Raw genomic sequence first — 16,932 nt, forward strand, 5'->3', positions numbered from 1 at the left:
CCCCAGGAACACCCCGGCCCCTTCCTCCCTGAGAGCTCTGAGCCCTATCTTGGCTCCTTGGGGAGAGGGAGGCGTGGCCAAGCCCCACTGAAGGGAGGAGAGTTCTCCCAGTCTCCCTGGCAAAGAATGTTCTGGTTCCCAAGTCCTGCTGGGCCCAGGAGCTGCTCCTTGCTTCCTGGCAATGAGGAACAGGGCGCGCTCTGCACCCCTCCCTTTCTCCTCCCCACTTCCCCATCCAGAGGCTCGTGTAGGTGGGCAGCTGGCCGGTGGCCGCTGAGCAGAGCCACCTGCCCTTACTGCCTCTTTCCCGATAGGCGGCCTAGCAGAGGGCCTGGCGCACAGTAGGTGCTCGGTAAGTGCTTATTGATTAAACGTGCTTCTTACACACTGTCTCGTTTGATCTTCACCACGTCTGAGCGAGGCATAGCCGTTATCTCCATTTTACAGACCAGCTAACCGAAGCCCAGAGAGGCTGAGCAGCTCGCCCGGCATCACCCAGCTGGCTGGGGCGGGGGCAGGAGCGGCGCGGCCACACTGTTTCCTGGGTGCTGGGCTGCAGGCACCCGGTCCTGGGCCTCTGTCCCAGGTGGGCCTTCAGGAGACATGGCCAGGCTTCTCTGGGATCTGGACCTGCATCCTGGGTACCAGGCTCACTTGGCAGCTGATGGAGGCTCCCATCAGCCTCTGCCCTCCCAAAGGCCCCTACCCTTCCACGGGACAGCCGTCTTTCGGACCTAGCTCTGGGCCGAGTCCTGCCTTCTCAAGGTGAGACCCAGTGCTTCTGGGTCCCTGGTTCTGTGGTCACCACTGCCCCTCCCCAGCCTGAGCACGGCCTGGGCCAGTAACAGCTGTCCTGTTCTCTTGCCCCCTGACTGTGGACATGTCCCCGCAGGCCACGGCCTCCACTCGGCCTCCAGCCGGGTCTTTCCCGCCAGGTGTTACTCTCCCCACATGTCAGAGGGGTACGATTATGCCGACACCTTCGCATGCCCAGCGTTAGCCTGGGAATCGGGGTGCACCCCGGGGTGGCCAGGCCGGGCGAGCACGCGGTCCAGCTGTGGTCTGCCTTCCCACCGCGAGGCGTCTTGGGGAGATTCTGAGGTTGGAGGTGGGAAGGCGCGGGCCTCCTCCTCTGGACTTGCAGGCGCTGACCCCAGGACCAGCCTGGCCATTGCGGTTGGCTCTCCCTTCTAGCTCTTTCCCATGGAGCAGCGTGGCTTCAGGGATCCCCTATGCCTCATTAGAAGTCCCCCCCCCCCCGCCCCAACTCCCCGCCACAGAGAGCAAAGAGGAGAAAGGCCAGGATCATCCGTCCAGTGGAGCTGGGAAGGAAAGCCGGGGTTTTGGTCGGGGGGAGGGGTGTGAGGTAGTGGGGTCTGGGGCAGCCACAGCGGAGACCCGCAGTGGACATCATGGCTTGGCGGGGCAGCTAGATGAGGACATTGCCGCCAGGCACCATCGGCTCTCATCCGGCAGAGGCATTCCACGGAAGCAGGTGTGGCTCCCCAGAAGAGGCCCACAGCGTCTCCACTCCTTCCCCTCCTTTCCTCCCTATCACTGCAGCCGGAAGTGCCCAGCGTCCCCCAAGTCAGGCATCCCTCCCCCCTCTTCCCCCACCTCCGCAAAAGCAGCCCCCTGGTGTCCGCCACGCCAAGAGCCATCTTCCAACTGCCACCAGGAAGATGGGGACATGGTTCCTGGGCCCGGGCAGGAGCAAGGTTAAACACTTGGGAAGCGAGGGAGGAAAAATGGAAGGAGAAAGGAAGGAGGGAGAGAAAGAAGGAAGAGGCTAAGGAGGGAGGCCGGAGGGAGAGAAGAGACGGTGGAAGGAGGGGGGAGGGATGAAAAGGTGGGGAGAGAGGGGCAGGAAGAAAGCAGAGAGGGATGGAGGAAGAGAGACGGGAAGGGAAGGAACCGGGAGGGGAGGGGAGGGGCCGTGAGTACCCTCCCCACTTTGCAGGGGCCCCTGGGAGCCCGGTGGCTGAGAGGCCCCTAGGTGTGCCTGCGCTTCCAAATCGGCTTTTCCGTGGTACTTATCACCCGCCCATGTGTGCTTACTTATCTCCTGGCTCCGGGCCCCAGGTCTGGCTAGGGCTGGCAGCCCTGTGCCCGCAGGCCGGTTGCCTTGGCAACGCCCCTTTGTTAGGCACCAGCATCCGAAAATGTCAAACTGTTTCCAGCGGGTCAGACCTTGTTCCCTCCCCGCCTTCCCCTTCTCCTTTTTCAATTCCAGTTACCTCTGCCCAAGTCGCAAACTCCCTGGTCTCCATGGGGACGGAGGAGGGCTGCCTCTCTTTTTCCGTCGCAAACATCTGTCTCTATAAACAGTGGTGCGCGGCGCCTCCTCCTTCTGGGCCTGGGTTTGGGCTTGGGGAGGAAGTGCTTTGTTTATCCAGAGGGGTCGGTTTCCTTGCTCCTCTGGGGTTGGCCAGTGTGGGATGGCGGCAGCCCTGGACTCTGGGAGCCCCGGGCAGGCGGGGGCGTGGAGGGGGGCGGTGCCTGGTGGGAGGGGCTGCTGCCCTGCGCAGCGTGTGTGGTCCACCTGGGGTCTGCTTTGCTGGCCGGGTTGCCTTAGACAGGCTACCTAACCTCTCTCGAGCCTCTGTTTCCTCCTCTGTAAAGGGGGGATGCTAACGGCGTCTCCCTAACAGACGTGTCGAGGGCGGAAAGGGCCGGGCTTCACCGTGTCAGGTGCAGTCGGCGCCTCTCTCTCCAGAAGGTGCTTGTATTTCACGCTCCGGGGCTTCTTCCAGAAGTTACTACTGTTCTTAGCCCCACTCAGGAAAACTCCAAGGGGTTGACTGGCCCAAGACTCAGTCTGGAGAGGGTCCCACTCAAGATGCAAGCCTGGACACCTTCTGATCCATCAGGACCTTATCCGAACCCTGGGTCTTCAGTTCGCAGACTGAAGCACTTGGATCAAGGGACTTCCTCCTCCGCTTGAAACTTTGATTTTTTTCCAGGAAGAGGGTGGAGCAAGCTCAGAAGTTAGTGGGGTTTTGCCGAGAGCCAGGGGCTGGGATGCACGGTGTGTGGGTGAGGAGGCAGGGTCAGGGACTCCAGTGACAGACCCACTTTCCCTGGCTGACGGACGTGAGAACTGGGCCACCTCGGAGAGCCCGTCCTGGGCCCACGTGGCGACAGGGCCAGCATCACTCCCGCAGGCCTCGCCAGCCTGACCCCCAGCTCCAAGTGCAGTGCGCTTCCTGCCTCCGGGATCCCAGGATCCCAGCAAGGCGCTGGCAGTGAGATCAATTCCCCGATTCCCCCCAGATTGCAGGCGATCAAAGGACACAGCCCCATTCCCGGGGGAGGGGCAGCTGGGGCTTCAGAGCAGGAAGAGCTGGGTCTGAACCCCGCTCCTCAAGTCGCTGGCTGGCCTCGGGCAGGCTGAGCTCTCTGGGACCCGGCGATCTCAGCCGTGGAATGGGCGGCAGAGGAGCGGGATCTGCCGGATGGGGGCACTGACAAGGGGTGCAGGGCTTAGCCTGGGGGGTGGGCGGCTCCAGCAACCAAGAGGACGTTACCGCTGTGACCATTCGGTTGGCTCAGAACGAAAGGAGGCTGTGCTCCCCGGTCCCTGTACCCTGGCCACCTAGGGATTTGGGGTCTCCATGTGGCGTGAGCACAGTATGAGGGCAGAAGCAAGGGCCGTGTGGGCGCAGTGGGGGGAAGGGGCTGCTGGGCGGGGCTGGGGGAGTGGTGACCCAGAGCCCACCCCTGGAAGGCAGGGGACAGGGCCACAGCGAGCCGAGGCTCCAAGCCCAGCGTGGGCTCCACTGTCCGGCTGGACTTCACTTAGAAAGCACAAACAGAAAGGTAAGATTACTAAGCATTCATTCGAATTTTTTTCTATATCGGTGTCCGGTGTACAGCACAGTAGTTAGACATTTATGTAATTTACGAGGTGACTCCCCTGTAAGTCTGGTGCCCACCTGGCACCATGCGCGGTGACCGCGAAGCTCCTTGCTGTGTTGCCCACACTGTACTTTCCGTCCCGAGGGCGGGCTTGGTTCTGAGCGCAGGGCCCGCGGGTGCGATGCGAGTGACTCCTGTCTCCTGGGACGTCTTCCAAGAGACCGGATAAAATGGACCTGAGCACAGATGGGGAGAGAGAGAGGAAGAGAAAACGAACTGGTAAAATGTCAACATTTGGGGTATCTTGGTGAAGGGTGTACGGGAATTCTTTGTAGTATTTTTGTAACTTTTCTGTAAGCCTGCAATTATTTCAAAATTAAAACTTGGGGTTTTTTGTTTTGTTTTGTCTTGTTCTGTTTTGAAGGGGATGATACAATTCTTATTGCCGGGGATGGGGGAATCCCGGCGAAGAGCCAGCTCTGCCGTTGGTGGGTGGCCACTGCTCGGAGGGGTTGGTGGGTGGCCACTGCTCGGAGGGCTCCTGGTCCTGCTGGAGACCCTGTGGCCACAGCAGCGGCCAGCGTGACACCACAGAACCGGCTCCTCCACTCCGGCCACCAGCTTTCCGGCCTTGTGGCCAACCTTTCCCTTTGGGGGGCCAGTGACTCAACCACGGTTCCATGCGGCAGGAAGTGGGCACAGTGACTCACCCGGAGACTCTAAACCCTCTGTGCTGGAGGCTAGGATAGCAGCCCCAGGCCAGCGATGGCCCCCGAAGAGCGGGATATGCACCCCACGATCTAAGCCCGGGGAGTGCAGCTCCGGAGGACGGGGCCCTGGAGCGCACAGCTGGGGCGGGCCGTTGCCCACCCTCCGCCCGCTCTGCGGAGGGAGTCGTTCGGCCGTCTGCGGGCACGTGCTCCATGCTGCACGCTGCGTAAGAATTCCCCACCGTCGGCACGGCCAGCAGCCGCTGCCAAGGTCGGTGCCTCGGCTGGCTGCCCCGAGCTGTGCGCCTTCGCCGGGGGCCTTGTCAGCACTCAGCAGATGGCCCGGGGGCTTTGTTCCCGGGGGTCCAGGCCGCTTCCAGCAGCTTTAGGCTAAAGCTCCACGGCATTTTCCTCCTGCCCTGACGATCCGTGCTGGGAACTCGCCTACTTTCTCATCGGTAGGCTGGACACCAGCACCGAGAAAGTGAGCAAACGTTGCTTCGGGGCCCACATTCTCCTGCCAGGACGCCCTGGCCTCTCCGGCTTCCCCTCTGGCTAAGGGCTGGCGTGGCTCACTTCAAAGTTAAGGCACAGTCATGTTTATGGGGGGGGGGCGGTGTTTGTACATCCATTGTCTCATTCATCCTCATAACAGGAAAACCGAGGCTCAGAGAGGTTGAGGAACCTGCTTGAGGCCACACAGCACCAAATCCGGATTGGAAATCTGATTCGAGGGTCCACCGCCCTTACCCCACCTTGTGAGGGGCTGCGTGTTCTCCCGTATTTTTTTGTGTGTCTACCCTTTGTCTCCCCAGAAGGGTCGACTGGGAGGATGGCTTCCTCATTTTCTGAAGCCTGCTGGCACCCAGCAGTCCCTCACACAGGGAGGCGCTCGGGCATGACTTTGCAGGCAGACCGAGTGCCGGATCCCAGGTGACCCTGAGCACAGCACCAGCCCTCTGCGGCCAGCCCTGCCAGCTCCCACCGCTCGCCCTGCAGCCTCCTGCCTGAGGCCTCACTCCCACGGCGCCCGGTCCCCTTCTCTGAGAAGGCGGGCAGACCCCGCTCTGCCAAGGCCGCCCGGTGCCGGCCGCTGCGTCCGCGGCTCTGCACTGAGCACCACGCAGTCTCCCCCTGGCCTCCGCTTCGCCCTCCTGGCCTCCGACGCCCCGATCTGCTCCCGACTTTCCCTCTCCCAGTGTTTCTCTCTGTTCTTCCTTCTTTCTTTTGATTTCCCTTCCTGTGCCCACTTTCCCTCCTTCCCGGGACCCCGTTCCCACTTGGTGGTGGCATCGGACGGCCGTCATTCCTGCCACAGCCGGTCAGCCAGGGCCGGCTCGCCCAGAGCCTCCCCCACACAAGAGCCCTCCGTCTGTCTCGGCTTCTCAATGGTCACTTTCTGCTTCCTTGGTACAAACACAGGCCTGGGAGAGGTGCTTCCACTGGGTTGGAAGGGGACCCTGGGGGCGTCTGCCGCAGCCTCTCTCGTGGTCAGCTGCCCTCTGCTGAAGCGAAGATGGCTCAGGGCCTCGCACAGACCCGCGCTGCTGCGTGGACAGCGGGTGGGCTCTTGGGAGGGCTGGGCAGACGGCCCTGTGAGGATCTGACACAGATGAACGCTGTTTTCCTTGTTCATTGTGTTGAGTTGATGTCAGCCTCCTGGCAACTTCCCCGGCCCTTTGATCTGGAGGAAGACCTCCCTCAGGTGACTGTCAACTCGCTGGTGAAGCTCATCAGGCCCTTTCTCCTCTCAGGGAAAAGTCCCGCCCCTCGCAGAATGCGAGTCTCAGACCTTAACAGAGCGAACTTTCTGTTCCTCCCGCTGATGCCCTCCAGTCTACTGACATGTCTCTCTGACGACCGGGGACACGGTGGCTTTCTGGTGTCCCATGGAATCCGAGCATTAACTCACCTGCGCTCACCTGACACCTGACACCTCGGCGTCTTCCTTCCCAGGGCCCCAGTCCTGGGGCGCCTGGGGCGTCTGGCTAAGGAGTCTGTGTTTGATCGTGGTCGGCTTTGAATCCAGATGAGCTGGATCCGCCCCCCGCCCCCCCAGACCGGCGCCCGTTTTGTTGTATCTGAAGATCTGATCACATGCCTTCGTGGTTTCCACGCAAGTCATTGATGACAATGTGGAACAGGACTTTGTCTAGGCCAGAGCCTTGTGGCGCATCTCCGCATCTCCGGAGACTTGCCTCCTGCTGGGCTTCGCTTACTAGTCAAAAGCTGTTTGGTGTCTTTGTTTAATTTTACCTGCTCCAGCCTAATTGTTGTAGGTCGTAGGCTTCCTTTGCCCTGTCTTCCGTAAGCTTATCACAGCCAGTCAAATGTCTTGATGGAATCAAATTATTCTGTAACCTAAGTATGTCTATGATCTGACAATACTGGCCAAGAAGAAAGGACTCATTTTGGCCTGAATTGCTAATAATAATAAGTTAAAAATTTTTTTTATCCTCCAGATAGTCAGTATTCATTTTACTAAAATTCGACAGTACGGATCAATGAAAAAGAACTTTAAAACATTTTAAATCTCCCTATGCAGAGATAAGCATCTCAAACATTTTGGTATATATTTCTAGAAGTACATATTCCCCTACGGCCATGCCATCCTGAACACGCTGGATTCCCTCTGATCACGGAAGCTAAGCAGGGTCGGGCCTGGTTAGCACTTGGATGGGAGACCACTTAGGAAGACCAGGTGTAGGCATTAAAAAAAAAAAAAAGCTGTAAAAAAAAATAGAAGTACATATGCCCAAAAACTCATCAAAAGTGCAATCAGACCAAAATGCTCTTTTGTTACCTGCTTTTTTCACTTACTGATATTTTGTGAATATCTTCACAAATGCATAAATGTATGGCTACATACGCTACTTTCACTGGCTGTGTAGTATTCCATTATAAGGACGTATCTTATTCAACAGATCCTGTATTATTGGATTCCAAGTTTTTGCCTCTTTAAACATTGTTATATGTACCTATTATGACATGCCTGGCTCCTTCTCCGAAATAAGTTCACAAATTGTCGTCTGTGAACTTTCTAAATGCCCCTCAGATCCCCAAAGGGTTTTATCTGTGCTTCTCTGATAGACATATTTTCCGTAACAATAATCATATTCTATTGTCCTCCTGCTTGTAACTGCTAAGATCTTTTAGGGAACAGTCCACTCCGGTTTAAGATGTCGCCCTTATGGCTAACGCAGTAGTTTGCACTTAGAAACGCCCCATAAATATTTGTTGACTAAGGGCATGAATACGTGAATTTGTTTAATGATTCATCGCGGAGTTCCACTGGTGATTAATATCATACTCGCCGGTTTCCAGTTTCTCAAGCCTGGTTTCTGCCCCACGGGAGCCTGGTTTGCCCGTCTTCCTGTCCCTCTCCCAATCTTGGGGATGACAGAAAGAGGACATCGAGCCAAGGGTGCACACTTCCTCCCGTCCCAGGATGGCGCTGCCCTGGGCTGACACTTGAGTTGACTCAGAGCCTCCCACCCACTCACACTGTCTCCCGTCTCGGACCTCAGTTCCCTTGAACCTCACTCCGTCCTACTTTCTTTCTGAGCTGGGGGGCGGGGGTGCAAGGAGAGCTTGGAGCGGGTCCGGAGGGCCGTTCGGAGAAGTGGCAAGGGCGCGGCCCCCTCGAGTCGCTGCCTCGTAAGAAGGGTGCCTAGGCCTCTGCCCCGCAGGGCCTTGGAGAAATGGGCAGACTTGGGGGCGGGCCAGGACACAGTGGGTGCTCCAAAAAGTCAGTTTTCATTCTCTTTTCTGTGTCTTGACACAATTCATCCTTCTCATCTTGCTCCCGCCTTCTTCCCTTCCTTCCTTCCTCCCTCTTCTCCCCTTGTCTCTCTGAAACATGACCTCAGCTTCTAAAAGTTCCTGGTACTTTATTTAGTACCTCCCCCCCCACCCCCAAGGTTCTTACAGAGATCTTTTGCAATTGGATTGTCCGAATTGTGGGTTCCCCTACCCTCAGCTTATCGTTTTCCTTGACCCATTCTCACACTTAGAACCTATACTTTTTTTTTTTTGGCCAGAGTTCCCTGAACTTTTTGAAAAAATATCCCCTGATGTCTAGGGTGCCCATCTGATAATTCCCAATATCTCTTTCCCTAGCTGTGATAAACACACAGGGAATCACCCTGCGTGAAAAGCGAGGCCACAGTGAAATTCCTTTCCTGGGGTTCGAACATCAGACTCTTCCCTGGAATGAAGATCACGGCCACCATCCCCACCACCTATGCGGTCCCTAAACTCACCCCAAGATTCATCGATGACGCTCTTCCTGGCTCTGTAAGAGGCTGACGTGCTAAGTGATGGCTATGGAAAGTGATGCGGTCCAATGTAAGAGTCTACAGAGCATCTACTACGTGACTCTGAACCAGAGGAGAGAAAGGTGAACGAGACTTGAAGAGCTCAGAATCTCAGAGTGTAGGGTTTTAAAATGGAGAGTTTACAATCTAAGATAAAGGCACGTTAAGAAGAAGGGGTGAAGCTGGAGATTTTTTTTTTTTAAACTGTGTGTCTTCCTGTTTCTTCATTGGGAAGAAGTAATTCCCAGCCATCCCATCCATTAAACAAATACATGTTAACAGAAAAACACACGGGCTAAGAGCCTGTCATGTGCACACCTGGACATACAGCGAGTCTCTTCTCATAAGAGTGACCTCTGCCCCTTGAGAAAGAATAAAATGGAGGGTCCACCAAGGTCAGAGGGCAATGCCCAGCCCTGGCCAGTGGGAGTCTCCTTGCGTTTCACTTGAGGGGCTCAGGGCTGGGTCACTGAGAGTGGAAATCTCTGGAAAAACCCTAACACCCCTGTTGCAACATTCTAGGAAAATGATCATTTCTTGAATTAGGGTGGAGCGGCCAGGGGAAGGTTTGGGGCAGTCGGCACTGTCCCACGGCCACTTGTCCCCACCTCTTGGTTCCCCAGTGATGCTCCAGCTACCACGCGGGGGCACGGGGAAGAGGGGGTGCTGCGCTGGTCTGGGATTTCAACGAGACGTATGCAAATGGCCAGTGGGCCCTTTGGAGGAAGTTGCGAGGGGAGCGAGCCGTGGGCCGCTCTGTGTCTGTGACCCGCAAAGCAGAAGTGAGAGTGGTGACATTTCCCAGTTCTCCCTCCCCCTTTTCCCTCCCTTTCTCACCCTGCCCCGCCCCCACACCCCACGTGGGCCCCCCCTTTCTTCCCTCTCAGAAATGAGACCTGTGACTTCTCCCCAATGACCCGAGTCTGAGAAAATATCCGTCTGTAAAGGAAACTAGATTTTTAAGGCTCTCTTCAGCCCCAGAATTGAGGACTCCCGGGGCGCCCAGTGGGGCTGCTGAGCAGGAGAGAGTTAGAGGAAAGGAATAACCCCCCATGAGCGCCTGCCATGTCTCAGGCCCCAAACCCGAGCGTCTCACGCCTTCCTCGCCAGAGCCCTCACTTAATAGACCGTAACAGGGACCTTCGGTGAGTGTGGTACGGCAGCCGACCCAGCCTGCCGAGTGCCCGAGCCTTTTGGTGCCACTGTCCCCCGGACTGCAAGCCCCCAAGGTTGGGCAGACCCTGTCCTTCCAGGACACTGGGACACTGTTCATTTTAGCTGCAGCTCTGGCCTCCGACACAGACATACAGCCGAGAAACACTGCCCCGGCCGTCGAGTTTGGATGGAACAATCATGGATTCCCTGCGACTTCTACTTCTAATTAATCGTCGATTGATTACCCTCTCGCTCACAGAGGCTGCGAAGGCTCTAGCCTCTCTGTCAGGAAGCACGCTATCTATGGACAACTGGGTCAAAGCGTTGGTGGCTGTTACTTATTCATGAACCAGGGCGTTGGCCCAGCTGGATTTCCCAGCACCTGCTCCATCCCGTGCTGAGTCGGAAGGAAAGGGCCCTGGGGAGAAAGTGCTTTCCTCGCTCACTCTTCCTGGGCCCGCGTGTGAACCACACTTCCGTCTCTGGCTCGCCCGCTCGCTCAGTGTCTCACCAGCTTTCCGTCCCAGGTTTGGTGGCTTTTGGCCTGGCCTTTTACCCATTTCCTACAGTGTCAACTCTGGCCAGCCCGAGGTGTAAACAAAACAGTGTGGTATCAGTTAAGAAATTGGCAGTGAATTGTAGAGCATATGCATATGCATATGCATATGTATATGTATATGTATATGTATATTATATGTATATATTTTGAGAGTGAGCTGAGAGGGACTCGGAATAAGGATGTCTCAATTTTTATTCCTATATAACTTAATTTTTATTCACTTTAATTGAAGATAAGTAGACATTTAGTACACACATTTCACAACTCACAGATAGTGTGCAAGAATTTGAATGACAAAGCAGGGGAGCCGGGGGACGTGCTCCGTAGGGGCAGAAGTCTGGGGCCCAGGGCGGAGCACCTGGGGACCCCGGGAGCTAGGGCTCAGGGGCGGCGGAAGTCCCGGGCCTGCGCGCCGGCCTCACCACGTTAAGCCATCCACTCGCTCCCTCTTTCCACCTCAGGCTCTTCACTTGGACGCCAGGTGGACTGTTGGCTGGCTCCTCCCTCCCGCCTCCTAGCCCCGCCCCCTTGGGGGTGCCGGCAGGATGGAGGCCCCAGGCCGGTGAGACAGGCGGCATCTCAGGTCCCAGCAGAGGCCTGACCAAGCCGTCTGCGTTTCGACAAGATTCCAGTGCTTCCCAGCGGATAAACGTGCTGTGTTTCAAACACCTAGCGGACAGGGGGCAAGGGCCGGCGTGAGTTCCGCCTCTTCTCTTCTCTCCGCGGTCTCAGACCCTCTCCTAGGGAGCCTTTTGCTCTGGAGGGAGAGGTTTGGGTTAGGGAGCCGTAGCGGCTTTTGCATTCTGATGGGGCTGCATGCGTTTTGTGTTTTTATGCAAGAGAACGTGGGGCAGACAGCAAATAATGTTTATCCTGGTTCACAGGTGGAAGACTAGGGCCCTGAGGCGTCCAGCAATTGGTGCCAAGGTCACAGAGGAAGCTCAAGGAGACCAAGGTGGCATATGCAGACAGCCAAAGCTTGTCCATCAAGCGGAGGCCACCCATGGAAGCGGTCACTCCCTCTGTAGGCCGCGAGATCCAGGGGCAGCTGGAATCCATTACCGTCAGAAAAGTTTGCCGGAGAGGGCATAAAAAAGTCCCGAGAGGCTGGAGTTCCGAGTCCTAAGTGTGATGTCAACTGTGACAGTTAACAACTTTCCTTTAATGACCACTTGGGGGGCACGCACCCTATGCTGGACGGCAGGGACTCATCATGGAGCCGCGTGCACGCATGGGAGAGCGGTTACAGTCAGGAAGCGCAGGCAAATGGGACAAGTGGGGACGAAGGCTATGCCCAGACAAGCATGGGGTGCTAAGGAAGCCGCCCCAGACAGCGAGGCGGGAGCAGAGGGGAAGAGGCCCAAGTGCCAGCACCTGAACTGTGGGCACTGGAGGGGGCAGCTCCGCGGCCACAGGCTCTGGACACTGTCGGTAACCTGGCACCGGAGAATGTTCCCAGCCTAGGGAAGGACCCGGGTCTGGCCTAAAAGGGGCGGGCACTGGGCGCGGCCTGGGAGGAGGTGGAGCGGCGGGGGTGGCGGGGAGCCCTGCCCTAGAGTGCCCTCTGTCCCGGCCGCGCACCCTGACGGGAAGCCCGGGCCGCAGCTGCTCGGGCCGGCCCGGCCCAGAATAGCCTCCCTTCCGGGCAGGGCGGCCCTGGCCCTCAGCGCCAGCGCCCGAAATAGGGCTCGGCTCGGAGGCCCGCGGGCGGCGGGCGGCGGGCGCGAGGGGCCGCCCCAGCTCCGGGACGCACCGGGGAGCGGGGACCCAGGCGCGCGGCAGGGGTGGGGTGCAGGGGACCGGGGACCGGGGAGGGGCGCAGGCTGAGATCCAGGCCCTGGAGCCGGGGAGAGGGCAGGAGCTAGGGTGGAGGGTCAGAGCGCAAGCGGGGAGGCGGGGAACCGGGGCTCGGGGACCCAGGCTCCGGGACCTGGCGCAGGCGCACCGCGGGGCCGGGGGCCGGGATCCCGGGCGCGGGGCCAGCCCGAGGCGTCGGGCGGGGCACTGACCTCACAGCCTGCGAGGAAACCCGCCGGGGGCGGCCCTGCTGATGGAAGGGCTGAGGAATTCGCAGCTGGCGGCGCGGCGGGGCGGGTGCGTGTGAGATCCCTTCCCCTCCTCACGCCGCCGGGAGAGCAGCGGTTGCTATGGACACAGATGGGCCGGGGGATCCAGGCGCTCGCGTTGCGCAGGCCCCGCGCGGCGCCCTGCGCGAGGGAGGCGTCCGGAGACTCCCGCGGGGGGCGGCTCCCACGGACCCCCACCCCTACCCCGGCCCGCGCCACACCGCGCTCCCTCCCGGCCTGTGGAAATCAGTGTCGCCGCCGTGGAGCCAGGTGGTCCCGGGGTACTGTACCCTCCGCGGACGCTGAGGCTGAGCTAGTCTAAAAGGTGCCTGACCTCACATTCTGCCCGGGCAGCCGCCACCCCTCACCGACCTTCTCCCCACACGCTAACCTCCTTAACGTCTCCCAGCCTCAGTTTCCCCACCTATTAACCAGTGATTAGTCACATCTACCATGCAGGATTGTTATGATTAAAATAGAATGATTATGTCATATGGCCTGTGCTCTATAAATGGGATCCTCTTCTCCGCTCTCCCCACCCCTTCCTCTATGGGGTCAGTTAGGCCTTCTTATGTGCTGTCCTGTGCGGGGGACCTGGAGCTGTCCTTTGTCAACACCCTTGCCGGGCCCCTCCCCCTCCCCCTCCCCACAGGGTTACCTTGGAACCCGCCTCCCACAGTGGATGGTCCAACTTGGTGTCAGAACCTGCAGGAATCCCGGGCGGAGGTCCAAGAATATTAGTGGAGGGTCCAGCCTGGCTGGAGTGAGTCAGCCTCTCCCAACATTAGCTGCTGCTTCAGCTGCCCTTCGCAGCTCTGCGGGGCGGCCGCCAGGGACAGGCAGTGGGGGAAATCGCTGGGAGACCAGCAACCCCTGAGGGTGGGGTTGAGAGCCAGCCAGGGCACCAGGCTGGGAGGAGGCTCTGAGCCCCCTTCTCCTCTATGGGAACCAAGGTGCGGATGGAACTGGGAACCATGGTACCCCATGTGAGGAAGGGCGGGCCTGGCTTACTGTAACTGCCTGGCTGAAAGCCCGATTGTCCTGTGGTTGGACAGGCCAGCCAGAGAGGGGCCCTGGTGGAGGAGAGCCGGCTGATGGGTGTGAGAAGTGGAGGCAGGGCCTCCCCGCCTTCCCAGTAGACCAGGTGGGGCTGCCTGCTGGTGGCTGGGACTTCAGCTCTCTCCCCTAGGCAGGTCGGGCCTCTGCTTAAATGCCAGATCACTTGTGAGAATAAAGTCTGTCCCAGGGGCACCAGAGCAGCCAGTGCCGACAGAGCGCTCACTATGGGGATGTTTGCTCATCAAATCGTCACAACTCTAGGAAGTGGGCCAGTTACATCCCCATCGTACAGATAGGGAGCAGATTTAGAGGTCTACCCGGGTCTCCTGGCTGTGAGGAGGTCTCCTAATGGCCCTCTGGCCTCCTGAATGTGGCCTGGAAGAGCAGGGGATGGGAGGCCCAGCTGACAGCCCAGGTGCCTGAGCCCCTCCCCCCTCAGCAGCTGCTTGCTCGGTACTCAGCTGACTTCCTGGCCTTGGAAGTGCAGCTGCAGGCATTTGCTGGGGCAGGGCGGTCCCCTTCCTGTGGTTCAGGTAAGAGCGCAACCCCAAGCCTTCTTGGCATCCTCTCTCCCTCTCTTTTCTTGGGCTCTGGAGGTCGGACCTGGGCACCCCAGAGAGCCTCTCAGGACCAGAGGTTTTGTCCAGAGACCCTGGCTGCAGGCGAGAGAGAGGCAGGGTGGGCAGAGAAGGGGCTGCAGGCCCTGCGTGAAGAGGCGAGGACCTGAGCTATCAAAGGCCACTGCAGGCTTTCTCCATCAGCCTCTTCTCTGACAGTGATGGGGACGTAGCCCCCCAAAACGCCATGAGAACGTCCCTTGACTTCATTTCCCAGCTCTCCCCAGTCCCGGGGTGTGGACTACACAGGAACAGCTGAGAGAGAAGGGCTGCCGTGTGCCCATGCCCACTGCACCATCAGACACCCAGGGCTTTGCAAAGGGCTGGCTGTTGGGCATCCCCTGGACTTTTCCCTAGGTGACATTGCCAAAGAACTGTGGCACTCACCAGATTTCCCACGCCCAGCCCCGTGGCCCTCCCTCCCTCTCTCTCTTGCCCGTGGACGCTCAGAATAAGCTTTCCAGAGGATGCTCTTTCCTGTGTGGAGAGTTATCTGAGGTTGCCCAGGCTGCTGCTCTTCACCAGAGAAATGCAGGACGCATCCTCACAGCTAAATGAGGCCACATCTGTGGAGGACCAGGCCACGCCAGCAGGCTACAGGCATGTGCTCCCGCCCCGAGGGGCACTGCATTTGGCCATGCAGCCTGCCTCTCGGCCCTGCACTTGGCTAGGCCATCCGCTGGGCTCCACCCATGGGCGCCTGTTCAGCCTGTCCTTTGCTCAGGGTGTCTTTAACGAAGCATTAAGGGACATTCCACTTGTCCCTTTGCCCAAGAGCAAAGAGGAACACATTCTTCAGGCTCTGCCTGGAAGATGCAAGCAAAGGAAGAAAAAGTGCTCTTTGTTTGAGACTCCGGCAGCACTGGGGTGGATAGTGTCCCCCCAAATTCACGTCCGCATGGAACCACAGCGTGTGACCGTCTTTGTAAACAGGGTCTTTGCAGATGTGATTAGTGAGGATGAGGTCACACCGGCTTAGGTCGGGCCTTAATCCAATGACTGGTGTCTTTACAAGAAGAGAGAACTTTGGACCCAGACGCACTGGGAAGACGGCCACATGAGGCAGAGACTGAAGCCGAGGAACATCGAGGATCGCCGGCGACCCCCCAAAAGCTGGGAAGAGGTAGGGAGGGAGCACGACCCTGCCGACACCTCGATTTTGGACTTCCAGCCTCCAGAACCGCGAGGAAATCCATTTCTGTTGTTGTAGACCACCCAGCGAGTGGTCCTTCAGGTGGCAGGCCCAGGACACTCACACAGCCACCAAATGTCAAACAGAGGGCAGCTGAGGAAAACAAGAAGGAAACGCAGCAGGCGCATAAAGCAAACGCTTGGACGAGGCCGAGGAGGAGACAGGAAGGAATGCTTCCTCCGCTTCCTCTCACCCGGGACAGGAAACCATGCAACTCGCGGCCGAGTCTTGCCGGTTGCCATGTTGCGCCTAGCAGCAGTGTGCGGGGTTGGATGTCAGGGGAGCGGGAGGTGTTTGAATCTTGCTAGTCCCGGGGAGACCCTCCTAACAACAATAATCTGGGGACGTAGCCTTCTCTCAGCCTCACAACAAACCGTGAAGCAGGTTTCGTTGAGATCCCCAGGTATAGTTGGGGAACGAAGGCGAGGCCATTAGGTACCTGCCCTGGGTCATTCATTGGAAAGCGCTGACCGGGGACACGCGCCCGGCTCTCCTGCCCCACGGCTGGCGCTCCGCCCTCCGCCAGTCGGAGCTCCTTGGTAGGGTCGGCAGATGCTGGCCATGGGCAAGGATGCTGCAGCCCACTGCCTGGGTCTGGATGCTTGATTTGTTTCTGGTGAGCTGTGCGACCTTGGGCAAGTCACATTATTACATCTCTGGTCCACAGTCCCCCCCCCCCCCCGCCCCATTAAGAAAATGGGGACAACGATAAGACCGCACTCCGGGGTTGCTGGAGAAGGGAATGGGTTCAAACGTTTCGGGTGCTCAGAATAGTGCTTGGCACTTCGGAAGCACAACCATTAAAGCGTAAATAAATGGAACACGCTGGCTGAGGTCTGTCTTCCTCCAGAAGAAGGCTGCGGGGATAGGGAACCTGTCTCATTCTTACTCCACAGGCCAGGGGAAGAACAATAACAACAGCATTCTTATGTGGTCCTTATTCGTTTTCCACAGAACTCTCCAGAAACCAGCGAAGAGGGCCCGTGAGACCAGGGAGCAGAGTTCCCTCTACCTCCTTGGCAGGCTGGTTTACTTGCTTGAATCCTGCCTTCAAGGCCATGAGCACCTTCAGCTCCTAGTCCAGGCCCGTGGTCTCCTCCCAGACGAGAGCTCGGACCCCTGCCATCGCCTCCGCCCTGAATCCCGGCCAGTCATCCCTCTGGTTAGCTGTGTTGCTCATGTGGCGACCTAGACCGGAGTGATTCACCGTCATGCATCACCCCACAACCAGATAACTCACAGTGCACATCAGAAGAGTGGCACCATCTGTCGCATTTACAGACGGAGCTTAGAACGTGCCGAACAGCACGGGCGAGTGGCAACGAGTCCGCCCTGGGCAGGTCCAGTGAGTCCCCTCGTCATCTCTGGCCATTTCTCCATCTTTCTGTTGTGGGCCTGCA

The 16,932-nt window shown here is 58.3% G+C and overlaps 1 long non-coding RNA gene across 2 annotated transcripts; it reads right to left on the reverse strand.

Annotated features, from left to right (window-relative positions):
- Positions 1 to 10,800: 10,800 nt before the first annotated feature.
- Positions 10,801 to 14,189, reverse strand: LOC118603986. Of its 2 annotated transcripts, XR_004951568.1 has the most exons (3): positions 13,323 to 14,189; positions 12,608 to 12,743; positions 10,801 to 11,355 (listed from the first exon to the last, which is right to left on the reverse strand). It is a non-coding gene; the product is annotated as an uncharacterized LOC118603986 (long non-coding RNA). The 2 variants fall into 2 exon arrangements; XR_004951567.1 differs by lacking the exon at positions 13,323 to 14,189 and having other exon boundaries at positions 12,608 to 12,797.
- Between the last annotated feature and the right edge of the window lie 2,743 nt (positions 14,190 to 16,932).

The sequence above is a fragment of the Rousettus aegyptiacus genome, unplaced genomic scaffold, assembly GCF_014176215.1.
Source record: "Rousettus aegyptiacus isolate mRouAeg1 unplaced genomic scaffold, mRouAeg1.p scaffold_m13_p_6, whole genome shotgun sequence".
Taxonomy (NCBI): Eukaryota; Metazoa; Chordata; class Mammalia; order Chiroptera; family Pteropodidae; genus Rousettus; species Rousettus aegyptiacus.